This window comes from Arvicola amphibius, chromosome 9, assembly GCF_903992535.2.
Source record: "Arvicola amphibius chromosome 9, mArvAmp1.2, whole genome shotgun sequence".
In the NCBI taxonomy this organism is placed as follows: Eukaryota; Metazoa; Chordata; class Mammalia; order Rodentia; family Cricetidae; genus Arvicola; species Arvicola amphibius.
The window spans coordinates 17,956,165-17,971,922 of NC_052055.2; positions in this window are offsets into that span (position 1 = coordinate 17,956,165).

Below are 15,758 nucleotides of genomic sequence, written 5' to 3' on the forward strand. Positions count from 1 at the left end.
ACCATCTATTGTTATTTGGAACATTAATACTTCAACAAATGATTTGGTGTTAGTCAAACCTCAATCGCTAACAATAGGTTAGATTATTGGCCTTTTTATTTGTATTTATTTGTTTGTTTGTTTTTGTGTGTATACAACATGTACCACTGTGTATAAATGGATATGAGGGGACTACTTGCTGGCCTTAACTCCTTGCTTCCACCATATGCATCCTGCAGATAAAACTTAATTTTTCAGGCTTTGCAGCAAGTATCTTTCCTTACTAAACTTCCTACTAGCTCACTATGTATGTGACAAAAATTGTTGAACTGAACTGATTGCCATTTAGCTGGTGGCATTTTAATGCTACCAAATTGATGTCTATTTGGCACACATTATGCAGGACTTCTCTAGAATCCCTTTTAGGAAATGCTTGACTTGCATTTATTCTCTCACTTTCCTGTCAGGGGTATTAATTAGGTGTAATGCTATTATACTGACTTTCATTCTTGGTAATGATGATGGGGAAAAGGCCTTTTCAGATTTGCTCTCAGAAAGTCTTTCTTTCCCTCTGTAGGGGAACGAAGACTTTCTTGATACTGTAGGTTTTTATCACTGGTTGAGTTTTCCAGACACTTGTCTCGGAAGCAGCTTCAGAATTGTGTTAAAAGAATACAATTACTTTATAAGGTCGAGTTATTTGCAAGAACTTTGTGCCTGTCTTCATTTGTCATTATACCCTTTTAACCATTTAGTTTCATGGTTTTGAGAAGTCTCCCCTGTTGTCAGGGACTAAGATGAAATTAACTCCCATATCATTTGTTGAGGCCTCAATGCCCAAAGTGACAGTATATAGCACAGGACAATAAGGTGAAAATATTAAGTCAATTCACATGGCATGTTTCTAATCTGATGGGACTGTGAGGTCCTAGTAAGAAGACTAATGAATTGGTCTTAATTTTTACATACAATATAGCATATTAGTCCATAGTAACACATTTTTATGCTTCAAAATTGTGCTTCCTTAGGTGCCAATGTCCTTAAATTCCTGTTTCTGGCCTAAAAACCTTAAAGGGCAGGAAGGGACTCTTTTCTTTGGAGTTTCTGAACCCAAGAACAAGGATAAAGTGAAGTGAACATGCGTTGGATACTAACGTTGTATTGTATAGAACACCATTTGAACAGTGACTTTGTCCTAGTTTTTGGGATCCTACAACTCATACAACTCATCTTGCCCAGTTTTAATACATGAGGAGGTTTTTAGTTTTACTGCAACTTGATATGCCATGTTTTGCTGATACCCATGGGAGATCTGCCCTTTCATAAACACAAATGAAGGAGGAGTGGATGGGGTGTGGGAACAGAGTGGGGGGACTGGGAGGAGAGGAAGGAGGAGAAACTGTAGCCTACATTCAAAATAAATTGATAAATTTATTAAGAATAATTTTATAAAAACAATAAAAAATGTAAGCTCATCTTGCCACTTGCTTCTGAGAAAGCATATATCTTCCATAATAACCCAAGGTAAGAAAACTGTCTAGGTACTCTGCTATGAAGATCTTCTTACCCATTATCAATGAAAAAGCATGGCCATTTTTTCTCAAGAAAATACTTGTCCCTTACTTGCTCTGAGTTGAATTATGTAACAAAGAGATATCTACTTTCTCTCGTGTCCCATGAGCTCACAAAAGTCTCTGTCCAATCAACAGGTGGCTTTACTAAGAGATAAAGGAGAGATTACCAAGCTAATCAACCATAAGTATTAATACAAACAATATCAATTACAAGAAGTAATAATGATCACTGAAAATTGATTTTATAACACGTGCTATGTAACAAATGTGTTTGAAATATTACATTTATATCCAAGTATCTAGCTGTATGTAGGATATTGGCTATTAAATTGCCATTCATCTTAGTTATTTTCAACTATGATACGGATTTGCTGGATTTCACAACATAAATTTCTCAAAGTTCTTCAAGCTAGGAGTGCCTAAACAGGGTTCTGATCATTTTGGATGAATTAGACTTTCCTCCTGGTTTGTAGATGGCCACATTCTTCCATGGCAGAGAAAACATCTTTCACAAGTCTCCTCTTATAGAAAATATTCATCCAAATTCATGAAGGGCCCATGTTCAGAACCAAATGATTCACAAAATGTATCATCTTAAAATTTCATAACCCTCCCACATACATACTTGAGAGAGCATAAAGAGTCCATAAATCATTTTTCAGAAACAGAGACAGAATCATGACTTTAGTCAGTACTTTCTTCGAAGCGGGAGGGAACTACTGCTTCCACCAAGCTTTATTGATGTTGAAATATTGGCCTTGGCTTTCTACAGAACATTTGAGACTCTTACAAATTAAATGAAATGGGAAAGTTTTAGTTGATTGCAAGATGAGAGTTTCTATGGGTTGTTCAAAAATACACACAGGAGAATCCATGATCATGAAGCCTAGTGGAATTTAGAGCTGTCAACAGTTTAAATGTTTCAAAGACCTCTTCTTTGGAGACTTTCATAATCTGAGACTTTTACAAGTTACTAACTTCTCAAACTTAAAACATCTTGGCTAGACATTCTCTTTGAGCTTACAAGCTAATTCTGTAAAAGCATTTAGTTGCTAAGAGCTGGAAAGGAAATGTCTTTGGGCCTTGAAAAGACAAAACCATTTCTATCAAAATGTTTAACAAGCATATGATCTTCATTTAACTCAAGAAAATGAGACTCAAGATTATTTTTCCCTTGCAGCTAATGTTTATGTAAATTTCACTTTTTAGTTTCAGCTTAAGCAGACAAAAGGCTTCAGTACAATAACAAACTTTTTATTTAATTATAAGGTTAATATATAATCTATGAATATAAATATGTTAAGCAGGCACACATGCTTATACAAGAGTATGTGTATATGGCTGCATACATCTAATTAAATAAGAATATATGTATATGTATAGTTATAAGAGATAATAAGAAGTCTGAGCTAATAGGCCAATCAGTTTATAGTTAATGTAGACCTCTGTGTGTTTCTTTGGGACTGAACAACTGTAAGACCAGGTGGGACAGAAACCTCTATCAACAGCCAAGTGCCCTTATTTACTTAGTCATCTTTTCAGCCCTTACATGGACATTTTCATTGCTAACTTTCCTCACATAATATCTGAAAAGTCAAAACAAAGAACATTCATGAAGTTTCTAAGGTAAAGAACTGCACACTCCAACAGAGAATTCTGTAATGCTGTTACAGATTCCTTGAAAGGGGGAAACAATCAGATCATCTCTCCAGCCCTCACAGTGTCCCCCACTTTTTCCATGACCCTCAAACCTCACTGCAAGTTGGGGTCTATTTAACTACCTCTCTAGTTTAGCCTTGCTTTTAAAATAAAATTGGACCAATTAGATATAAACAAGATGATAAGTGAAGGCTTTAAAAGCATTTTCTCTTGGGACTTACCTTCTTCTTGTTCTTGGGCACACTGCAGCTATCACATGTGAGTAAATCTTAGTAGAGCTGTGGGATAAATGGGAGACCTGTAAGTTATCATGTTTAGGTATTGATTCACCCACCAGACCGAAGAATGGCTATTCTGACTAGAGGCTCAACTGAGCTGATGAATAGAACCAAATTAGAGCTGACCTGTCACCTCACAGAATTTTCATGGAGAATATATTTTACTGCATGCCCATTTTGTGGTAATTGGTGTACAGCATTAATTAATGGGTACAATTTTAATTTGTGGCATACTTATATTGTGTGACATAGCTACTTGTTCTATGTCATGACTCCAGTAAAGAAAAATTGGTAATAAAAGAAATGAAGACAAGCAGTTTGAGTTTATGTATGTAGTTCTAGATAGCAAAAATTTAACTTGTATGTAGATGTAAGTAAATATCAAATGCATTATGGCTACACACATTCTCACCTCAATTTCAAAAAATCAGGATGAAATATTTTCCAATGTTTGCGTTTTACTGAAACAAAAAGATCTAATAGTGGTCATTTTCCTTCTCATCCAAACACACTACCAAGTTTGTTTTATAAAACATCTTGAAGTAACAGTGATTGCTTCTGATGCTAAATATGTTTGGCAGTGTTTGCTTCATTTAAAGCATGGATCTTAAGGAGTACTTCTGCACATCGTTTCTTCTAATCCCCTTCTACTCAGAAGACAGCTCATCTAAATGCAAATATTTGTTGCTACTTATAACTATAGATACAATCTATTTGCTGCAGGGCAAACATCTCCAAGAAGTATGTGGTGAGCTCACATATTTAAACATATGGCTTACTATCATCAATCAAAAATAAATTAGATCTTTTTATCATAAAGCAAACAGAAGTCTATTTAAAATATACAACGCTTAATGAGTTATAGACCTCATATTTGTCATTGTATTGAAGAACTCTTTCAGACAGTAAATACCAGAATTCTTTCCTTTCAGGCCACACTACTCTTTTGTCTCTGGCCAAAGAGCATATGTTAAGCACATGTAAAGAGCCCAGCTTTGGAGTTAGAAGTATTCTTCTTGATTTTTCAGTATTATAAATAAGCAGCCATATTTTGTGTAATAATTAGATATTTAAAGTATATACAAATTATACAAATAACTTTTCTTTTTTTTTTTTTTGGTTTTTCGAGACAGGGTTTCTCTGCAGCTTAAGAGCCTGTCCAGGTGCTAGCTCTTGTAGACCAGGCTGGTCTCGAACTCACAGAGATCCGCCTGCCTCTGCCTCCCGAGTGCTGGAATACAAATAACTTTTCTTATCTCCAAAAAATAGTTATTGCCTATTTACCGGCTATCATTTGTTAGGCATCAGTCAGCATCCATGACATGGTGTCTCATTATTTCTCACTAAGACTCAGCAAAGTAAACCCTTCCACTATTCCCATTTTGCATACCAGTAAAATAGGTTTGGGTGAGTTCCACTAACTGATCCAAAGTGCTCAGCTTTGTGGTTTACTGAGTTAAGATTCAAGATAAGTCTGAATATAGAACCCAGACTTGTAATTACTTGCCCAATTGAAGTCTTGTTGCCTTCGGTTGTATACCCAGAGATGTGACCCCACCAGGCTCCACTAGATAGTCCTAATCCAATGCTTACACAGAAGGGCCCGCTTAATCGAAATGAGTCACAAGACAAAACTAAAATACATAATGGGTTAGTAGTTAGGATGTCATGCTGATTGGAATGGGAGAGAGTTGATAACTGGAGGGCTGGTAATGTGTGAGATTTTCCAAAGGAGAAACACTAAAAATAAGTCACTTTGTAAGAAAAAAAAAAAAAAAGACATTCCTTCCCCATACCTTCATCTCAGTTCTCTTGGTAATCTTCCTTCACCATGTAAAGAAAACAACAACAACAACAACAACATCAATAATAATAATGTGCACACATGTGAGAAACTGTACACTTTAAAGTACTGTAAGTATAAATATTCATTCAACAAATAATTGTACTCAGCTACTGTGGCAACAACAATTGCCTGACCGGTTACAAACAGCTCAGCACATGCACACAATGTAGATACAGCATGCGTGCTCAAAGTCAGAACTGTCTTTCATGACACCGCAGTCAAAAAGTTAGCAATGTCTCCAAAATATTTTTGTTTCCTTTCCTAACTCCGTCAGTCATCTGCAAAAGTATATAAATACTTTTGAATTAGTATACGCATCCTCCTCCTGGACATCTGGCGTAACATGGGCCATATGTTTATTCTCAACTGAATTGTCATTCTGTTTTTGGCTTACAGTCTCAAGTTTCAAAGGTCGTTCCTTATATTCTGAGATTTCGTGATTTCAACTCACTGTGCTCTCTCCTAATTTCACACTTAATAACATCTTTCTAGGTCTTTGTCCTCCCATGTTCCCAGTCTGAAGAATCGCAGTATTTTTGAGATTCCTTTTAGAAACATTAGGTGTTTTGTATGTAATGTCAGGCATCTGTCTGGAAGTGGAATCAAGAAGGGAAACATGAGGATGTATTCATGCATCCAGATGTTTGGCATTATACAGCAAAGTTTCTAGTTCTCTTCAGGGTAGTTGCAGGCAGGGAATAAGTCACTCTCCTTTCTCTGGGAGTCACTGACGAGTACATGCAAGTAATAAGACTTCAAAATGATAAATCAGCAAGTCCGGGTGTCAGCACATCCACGGAGGTGATAGGATTCAGTTTTGTTCTCTGGCTCTGACACAGTAAGACAATTTCCCCTAGTGACTTGTATCAGCACAGAAGGAAAACTGGGCTTCTAAAGGGGAAGCCTCCAAGAGTGTTTTGCAACCAGATGGGGGCTTTGTTGCTATTGTGGGTGCTGTAAAGTTAGGACATCCTGTGGTTTGGTATGGATTAGAGAAAGTGGTCAGGAAGATATATCAAGGAAGTGTTCTCTAAAACATTTTGTCTCGAAGGAGGCCTAATTGTCTAACTTGTAAATAGCCACAGTACTTCCGCAGCACAGTGCACAGGACATCTTACAAGACAAATGAGCTACAATATTTGGATAATGGAAGAAAAGGGCCATTATAATATTACATACAATGAGCAAAGTACTGCAGTTTCTAATTAAGTGCCCAAGTCAGTTGTACAATGAACTATTTGTTGAGCTTCTAAAATATAATTTGCAATCTTTGAAAAATGACTCAGGGCTATACAGCAAAAGCAAAGACATTTATGCTGGGGCACATGGATCGCATTATCATAGCTTAAGGCTCACTTGCCCCTGCACAGGCTGGGCCTGTCCACCTGGTACAACTGGAAACAGGAGACCAGGTGGTTTGACAAGAGTGGCACTTATTGACCTTACCTGGCAGTGACCCAAGTGTCAACCTGACCAAAATTCCCAAAGCATCTTAGCTGTTGTGTGGGATGTGGTACCTTCCGACTTGGAAATGGTTGAGACACCAAGGGGAAAACTGAATCCCAGTGGTGCCCAGGCAGCTTTGTAATATGTTAATAAGGATTTTCAAGGTCAGGCTGTGCAACAGCCACCTCCTAGTTTTTCTGTTCAGGGAAAAGTTGAAAATCAGATTCTGACAGGGATATATAACTGAAGGAAAAGCAAACATATTTTCAACATATTTTCATTGTTCATATTTTTTTTTTATTTTCACCTCCATTTTCCCATGTTATTTGGAGTCTTTTTTCTTTCTTTTCTTTTTTTTTTTTTTTTTTTCGAATTTGGAGTTGCCTAAAAATTCCCCTTAACTCTCAGGGAAAGAAAGCCTTAAAGTTTTGCAAAATAGCCTCAGGAGGCTGCTTGGCCAGTAAACTTCTCTTACAAAACATTTTGATGAGTCATGTGTAAATGAATCAAGTATATTAAGGCCAATTTTTTTCTTGACAATTATGAGCTTAATAAAAATGGATGAACGTTGGGAGAAGAGAGGGATGGGGGTCTGAGGGAAGAAGCTGTGAATTCTGCTGCTCACACGTAGCTACTCTGATTTCTTTAGGCACGAGGTGTTTTTGGATACATGAATGCAAATACTACTGGATTTTCTCAACATTTTCATTAATCCAGCAGAGAATCAGGAGATAGCAGTTGGTTTAATTGCTCTTCCATGTTTTCCAAAAGCAACCTGAATATCGTCACAGCATGACACAATTCCATGTGATAAATAATGCTTCTCATATTTGTGTCTCTTGTTTTTTTCACAGAATACTCTCTATGATTCTTATTATGATTTATAGTAATTATAAATATAATAACATGGAATTGAGGAAAAGGGACTAAAGATAGGAAAAGACCTGGGGAAAAGCTTAAATTGAGATTTTAGGGATATAGATGATTTATCAATGCATATAAGTATAATGAGCTCAACAGGAGAAGGATTCTGAGTATGTATGGTGCATTTAACCCTCAGGTAACTAAAATACTCTGGGATCACAGAGATAAAGTGCAAGGGGTAAGCTTAGAAATTACTTGAAACAAATCCTCGTGGTATTGCTTTGAGACAATTAGTAAAGTATAGAAATATTATGATGTTCAGAAAAGAGAGAATGAGAGTTCCGCTGTGATGGTTATAAGGAACTTGGAATGAGGAGTTAGCGATGCTGTGATGTTTAAGAAAAATGACAAAGTAGGTGTGAAAAAATAGCCATAGACTGGGATGGAATAGTAAGACAGGACGATTAAATGCAAAGGAAATGGCCATTGACAGCAGCAACAGCCACACCCATTGGAAACAGTAAAAATCCTGACAAGAAGACAGCTCTGGAACACAGGATCTCAGCCTCACAGAAAAATACATTTCTACCATTACCTATCTGCTATGTTTGCATAGGCAACTACCTTAATTGCTCTTAGTTTCCCCAACTGTCAACTGGGAATAAAAGTAAAACTCACAAAGGATTAACTGATTTCATATACAATGTCTTTTAAAAGATGACCTAGGCCTTAACAAATGTTGTAGCTCTAGTGAAATGCGAAGAAAATATGGTCGTCTATCTCTTCGAGCTCATTTCATAAAGCATTGTCATTGGATACACAAGACTTGATTGCATGCTAAGTGCAGGCTATCCTGCCAACATGCACTCCCATCACTTTTAGTTAATCTTTGAAATGATACCAAATGATAGATACTATCCCTAATATTTTGCAGATGAGGGCACTATAGCGTGGAGAGTTTACAAACTTGTTCAGGCATAGAGCAAGGAAGTAATGAAGAGGAACTACATACGTGAAGTCCCATGTTTTTTTATTTTATTTTATTTTTTTGTTTTTTTGAGACAGGGTTTCTCTGCAGCTTTAGAGCCTGTCCTGGAGCTAGCTCTTGTAGACCAGGCTGGTCTCGAACTCACAGAGAGCCGCCTGCCTCTGCCTCCCGAGTGCTGGGATGAAGTCCCATGTTTTAAAATCTCACTAACTTTGTGCAAACTCAAGTTTCCTTGCATTCGAAGAGAAATGTTTATATGTTAAGGGAGAAACCTGGGAACAGTATGGAGTATGTGGTGCACTTTCTCATGTTGTGTCAATGAGGGAGCTGATGTACCACTATCCTTGGGAAATACTTGATGCCGTGGAGTGTAGAGAAGTAAAAATCTAGAACAAATAGCAAAATCCTTAGTTATTCTATTACGATCCTAAATTGTGAAGATGCTGGGTAATCACAAATCAATGGACTTCTCCTTGAAACAAGTAAGTGAATGGTCCAGTCCATAATCATGACTCTTTGTCTTAATCACAAAACTAAGTTGCGTATAAAAATTATCCCTTGGCAACATCATAAACATTACATGATCAAAAGAACAATACCTCTGTGTAGTGAATGGTTTTATGCGTCAGCTTGCCACAAACTAGAGTCATCAGAGGACGGAGCCTCAGCTGAGGAAATGTCTCCTTGAGATCTTGCTTATAAGGCATTTTCTCATTTAGTGATCAGTGAGGGAGGCCCAGCCTATGGTGGGTAGTGCCATCCCTGGGGCAGAGGTACTGGGTTCTATAAGAGATCAGGCTGAGCAAGCCACGGGGTGGGGAGGGGCGAGTAAGTAAGAAGCTCTCCTCCACGTCCTGTGTGTCAGCTCCTGCCTCAGGAATCCTGCCCTGTTGAGATCCTATCCTGACTTCCTTCAGTGATGAACAGCAATACTGAAGTACAAGCCAAAAAAACCCTTTCCTCCCCAACTTCTTTTCTGGTCACAGTGTTTTGTTACAGCAAGAGAAACCCTAAAACACTTTGTCGCTTTCTATTGCACAAACATACGGATAAGGCAAATCAATTTAACTTCTTATCTCCTTCCAGCAAGTTCTATTTTAACATTACTCAAGCATCATTTTAAGTCATTTATTGGCATAAACTACTGTTCCTTCCAAGGAAGAAGAGACAACAACTCGATGAACTTAGGGAAAGGGCAGCTGAGAACTTCCCAAGGTCTCAGGTTCTCTGGGGGTCAGTGTGTGTACTCCCCTGGGTCCATGAGAATTGTCACCCTGGTGATTATAGATCAAAGACAATCTAAAGTGACCTATAGAAGTGTAGCCAGCACCTAATGACAAGCTCACAACTATGAATAGCCCAGTGTTTGTAGACACCAGTGGCATTTATGCTGTGAGCTTGTTATTCCTAAGAAGGTCTCCTAGCACGTAGGTTAAAGGGAGAGGGAACATGGAGGCCGACTCACCATGTGAATGGTGAATTTCTGAGAAGTGAGGGCCAGATGACATCATGTTATGGTTTGGCTCGAGTTGTAACAGTGAAGAATGGTGGAAAAACTGAGCGATCCCGTGGCACACAGATGCCTGGGCATGATGACCGCAAAAGAGCTTGAACCTTAAGAGTGACTGCCATGTTCATTTGTGAGTGGTTTTTCCTTTTAAGAGAAGAACAACATCCATCGTATTAAGTAAATGTTACTAAATTGGACTTTCCTCAGTTTCAGTTTTGTCTGCATTTAATTAGTAAGGGTGTTTGCATTTCACCGCTTAAATAATTTGCATGCATAAGAACTTGTAAGTAGATTTAGATTTCTACATATTTTAGTAATAGTCTAATGAAACTCAGTTTTAAAAACTGGTATTAAACAAAACATTTGTCTCTTATAAAAGAGGCATATCTATTACTCAGGTTTGGAAAAACATTGAAGCTAAGGAAATTAACTCAGGCTTTGAAGACAGAATTGTGTGAAAATCTCCAATCCTTTGCTTTAACAAGAATCAACTAGGGTGTGGAGCTTGACTGTTTTAAGCTTAAGTTTACTCCTTCACTTAGTAATTTTCTAATACGCCAGAAATGTTCAAAGTACTGAAATCTATCTAGTAAATTTTTGTGTTTCAAGCCATCCTCTGTGGAAGAAATATGTACAAGAAAATTGAAACAATGAGGAATTGTGTAATGTGTTTAGTTACATCCATTAGCAGTAAAAATCAATAAACTCCCTTCATAAGAAAGGTAAAGAAAACTATACTAAAGTCCAGCTGACTTACACTGATTGAAATTGGTTACAAAAAGAATCCCTGGGAGGTCACAGGCTACTCTGGCCAAGGGAGCAGGTCAGATATTCATCTCTCCCTCCTGTCCTCCAAGATCAATAATCGCATCCCCAGCTCCGAAGCAGTCCAGCTGGTGTGGCCTCCCGTTCCTCTCTGCTCTCACCTCCGGCGGTTCTCACAGATCTTCCTCTCCAACTTTTCTTCCCCCACTCATGCCTTAATACTAGTCTCCAACTCCAAGTGACATTCCTTGGGAACGCACAGATCACTCCAGCCATGAAAGCAGAGAGCCTCTGTATCTCCACCCTCCCTTTTCTCCTCCAAATCCAATCCCCTAGTCTCACCTTCAACTCTGTAGCAGACCACCTGTTCCCCCTCCTCCCCACTCTGTCCCAATCTCCAGAGCATCATACAGATCATCTCCAACTTCCCTCCCCACTCATACTGTTATTCCAACCCCTAAATCCAGCAGGAAGTCCCTAGGAACTGGGCAGCCAAGTTTGCCAGAGAAACAAGTAGTCCTCCAAAGCTGGTAAGAGAATTTCACATCTTCATTCTCCTTCCCTTCCTCCAAATCCAATCCCTAGTCCATTCTTAGCTCTGCAGCAGAGGGCTTGTCGGGTCCTTTCCTTACTCCTTACCTCTGTTACCCTGGGACTAAGCAGATCCTTGTGGAACACCTCAGTTTCCTTCTTTCTGTTGAACTCAGACCTCATTCTAGATCATCCTCATTCCTAATTGATGGCTCCTAGTACCCAGAACCACATTTTTTTCCAGAACATACAGTGGCCACACCAAGTAGGAACTTAGAAAAATTTCTGCCAGACAATACACAGCTATTATACACTCCTTAGACCCAGAGAGGGCATTGGAAATCAAAGGGAACACACACACACACACACACACACACACACACACACACAAAGACAAAACCAGATAGCAGCACCAAAAATTGCAATCATCCCAAATCCATATGCCTAGAAGGCATCATGCAAACATAATCAATAACTACAAGGAGAATATGACTCCACTAGTGCCCATCAATGCTACAACAATAAGCTCTAAGAATCGCAACATTGTTGAAAATAGTATTTATGAGTAAGACCGAAGTTCCAAAAGAAGAAATATGGAAATTCCTGAAAGAAATCTCTAAAATTCAGAGTGGTATGAAATGAAGAAAACGCCCCAAAACCTGAACATGGAAATAGAATCAACAAAGAAAACCCAAACTGAGGGAAATCTGAAAATGAAAAATCTAGGAACTTGAACATGAACTTCACAGGGAAGTTTCACCAACAAAATAAAAGAAACAGAAGAGAAAATCTCAGGCACTGAAGGTATGATAGAAGAAATGGATACCTCAGTCAAGGAAAATGTTAAATCTAATAAAGAAAAGAAATCCTAACAGAGAACATTGACAAAATGTTTTGACTTTTCAGTATAGAGGAAGGAGAAAAATATAGGTCAAAGCACAAAAAGTATTTTAACAAAACAATGAAAGAAAATCTCTCTAACCTAAAGAAGGAGATGCATATCAAGGCATAAAATGCATACACAGCACCATGTAGACTAGGACAGAAAAGAAAGTCTCCACATCACACAATCACCAAAACACTAAACATGCAGGACAAAAAAAGAATATGAAAAGCTTCAAAGGAAAAGTACAAGTAACATACAAAGTCAGACCTTTTAGAATACAACCTGACTTCTCAACAGTGACTCTAACACCCAAAAATGCATGGACAGATAGTCTACAGAATCTATGAGACCACAGCTGCAAGTCCAGACTACTATACTCAGCAACATGTTCAATCAAAATAGATGAAGAAAATGAGACATTCTATGATAAAATTAAATTTGAGCACAATATATCTATAAATACAGCCTTGAAGAAGGATCTAAAATAAACACTCCAACCTAAAAGTTAACCACACTCAAAAAATACCACCAGACCAGCAGTCAAATGATGACACACACACACATGCGCGCGCGCACACACACACACACACACACACACTCACCACAACAGAATAACAGTTATCTACAAACAATGCTCATAATACCTTCCAACATCATTTGGAAAATAATTTAAATAAAAAGACATTTAAAAACAGAATGGATGAGAAATCAAGATTCATTTTTCCTCTGCCTCCAAGAAACACATCTTAACATCAAGGACAGACTTCACCTCAATATAAAATAATGGAAAACAATATTCCAAGCAAATGGACATAAAAAGTACGTTTACCCATTCTAATTTCTGAAAACAAAAGACTCCAAATGAAACTAGTCAAAAGATATAGGAAGAAATCTACATGCTCATCAAAGAAAAAAAATCCACCAAGAGGACATTGCAATCTTTGACACTGATACCCCAAACAAAGTGTACCCTAAGTTTGTAAAAGAAACACTTCTACAGCTTAAATAATATACTGGCCCTCACACAATATTAGTGGAAGACTTCACTGACAAGCTCTTGTTAATAGACAGGTCATCCAGATAAAACTAAACACAAAAGGTGGAGCTAACTGAAGTTATAAACCAAATGGATCTAACAGACATATACAAAATATTTGACCAAAACTAAAAAGAATGTATCTTCCTCTCAGAACATTATGAAACTTCTTTCCGAAACTGACCACATACTCAGTCACAAAGCAAGTCTCAAAGGATGCAAGAAAATTGAAATAACACCTTACATGCTATCTGACCGCCATGGATTAAAGCTGGATACCCACAACAGAAATAAAAGGCTTTCAAACTCATGGATACTGAACTAGTCCAAATTAGTCCTAAAGATATCTAGGCTTATTTCTTCTTCTACTAGATCTGACTTCTGCAAACAACACTTTACAAAATTTGCATAACCACAAAAGGGGATTAGATTTAAAAAAAAATCCCAGCTGATAGTATACAAGCAAAGAGAAGTATACTCCTTTGGATTTGAGACCTCCTCCTCAAGGTATACTCAGAGAAACTGCCTGGCCTGGTGCGTTGCCTGCAAACCATGTGACCAGAGGCATCAGCAGACAAAATATATAGGAAGAGACTTCAGCATTGAGAATTATGAGATAGCAAATATCCACAGCATGGGAAATCCTTTCTCGAATGTTTGGGAGGGATGTCCAGATTCAATATTTTTCTACTTCTGTTGAGGTGCTACAGGAAGATTCGATGATACCAAGTCAAAGAAACATTCTAAAACAACAAAGATTCAGGCCCCAGTAACAATGCAAAGTGTAGTTTAGGACCTAACTGGCACACTGAAACAGAATGAGTGAATGCTTTCAAAAAAAAGTATTTTAAATAGAACCCACAGTCTGTTAACACAATAAGATAAATATTCAGGAAATTGTTCATTATACCCTAATCCAGGAAAGTCTAGTATTGAATAAAAAACACAATCAAATAAAATCAACACAAAAAGGTCCATGTTGAAATTTTCTCACATGAATTTCAAAACAACAATCAAGAAATGTTTCAACAAGCATTTTCTAATCATCTTGAAAAAATAAAAAAGTGAAATCTCAACAAAGAAATGGATTATAAGAAGTGCCAAGTGAAAATTATGTAACTCAAAACTGCTCACAATAGGATAAATCCCAAAGAAACATCAAAATCTATCACACTTAAACTTCTGCAAATGAAAAGTAATGGGAAAACATTGAAAGCCAACAGAAAGAACAGCAGGATTGTCCTTAGGGGAAGACTAACCAGAGGTTTCTATCCTGAAGCTATGAAGCTAGACGGCAAAGGGCATAATATCGTGCCATGTGAATGAAAATATATCCTGTAAACTAGGAACTGTATATCTAAGCAAGTGCATCCTTCAGGAATGAAAGATAAATAAGACCTTTTTTTCTGCACTGGATATCTAAAAAAAATTGTTCCTAATGGATCTTCCTATAAATATTAAAGAAAATTTTCAAATGGGAAAGGAAAACATGAGTATTAAAAATCTGGAATGAAGAAAGAGGGACAGCAATATCAGAAATCCAAGTTTGAGCTGGGCGGTGGTGGCGCACACCTTTAATCCCAGAACTCGGGAGACAGAGGCAGGCGGATCTCTGAGTTCGAGGTCAGCCTGGTCTACAAGAGCTAGCTCCAGGACAGGCTCTAGAAACTATGGGGAAACCCTGTCTCGAAAAAACCAAAAAAAAAAAGAAATCCAAGTTTGTATGGCATGGTAGCCTGTTCCTTATGACTGTACCAAGTCATAAGTGATAACTAGGGTAATTTATGTGGTGTCACCTGACCCACTTCATAGCATTTTGTGTGTAACAAGGGCAAAGGCAAATACATCAAAGAAAAATTTTCATACTTAGCGGGACATAATAAATGTTCAGGTCAGAAAAAAATGGTGGTAAGTCGTTTGGGCATATTGTAATACGTAGAGCATATAATAAGTAAAGACCATTTAGGAATATACTAAGAAACAGTATAACAGATACAGAAAGATGCATCAAAAAGCTTAGATAATGCATGCAAAGGCAAAAATAAAATTAGTTAGAAAAAGAGAACAAAAATATATAGCAATCAAAGATACTAGCAAATCAGTATGAATGTAAATGGTTTAAATATACCATTAATATAGCAGAGGAACGTGCAAAAGGAAGAGTAGGGACACAATTAACCCAACCCATTAGCTTAACAGAGTCATAGGTCAAAATTAGTGGCATAGATAAGTTGAAGGTAAAGAAATAAATGATAAAGACAGGCATTGCAAGCACTATCCAGAAATGAAGGAGTTCTGGTGGCATCAAATTAAATAGACTTTAGAGCAAAAGAATTGGTGCAGACCAAAAGGAAGACTTGCAACCATAATAGCAATTATCCACCGGGGAAGATGGT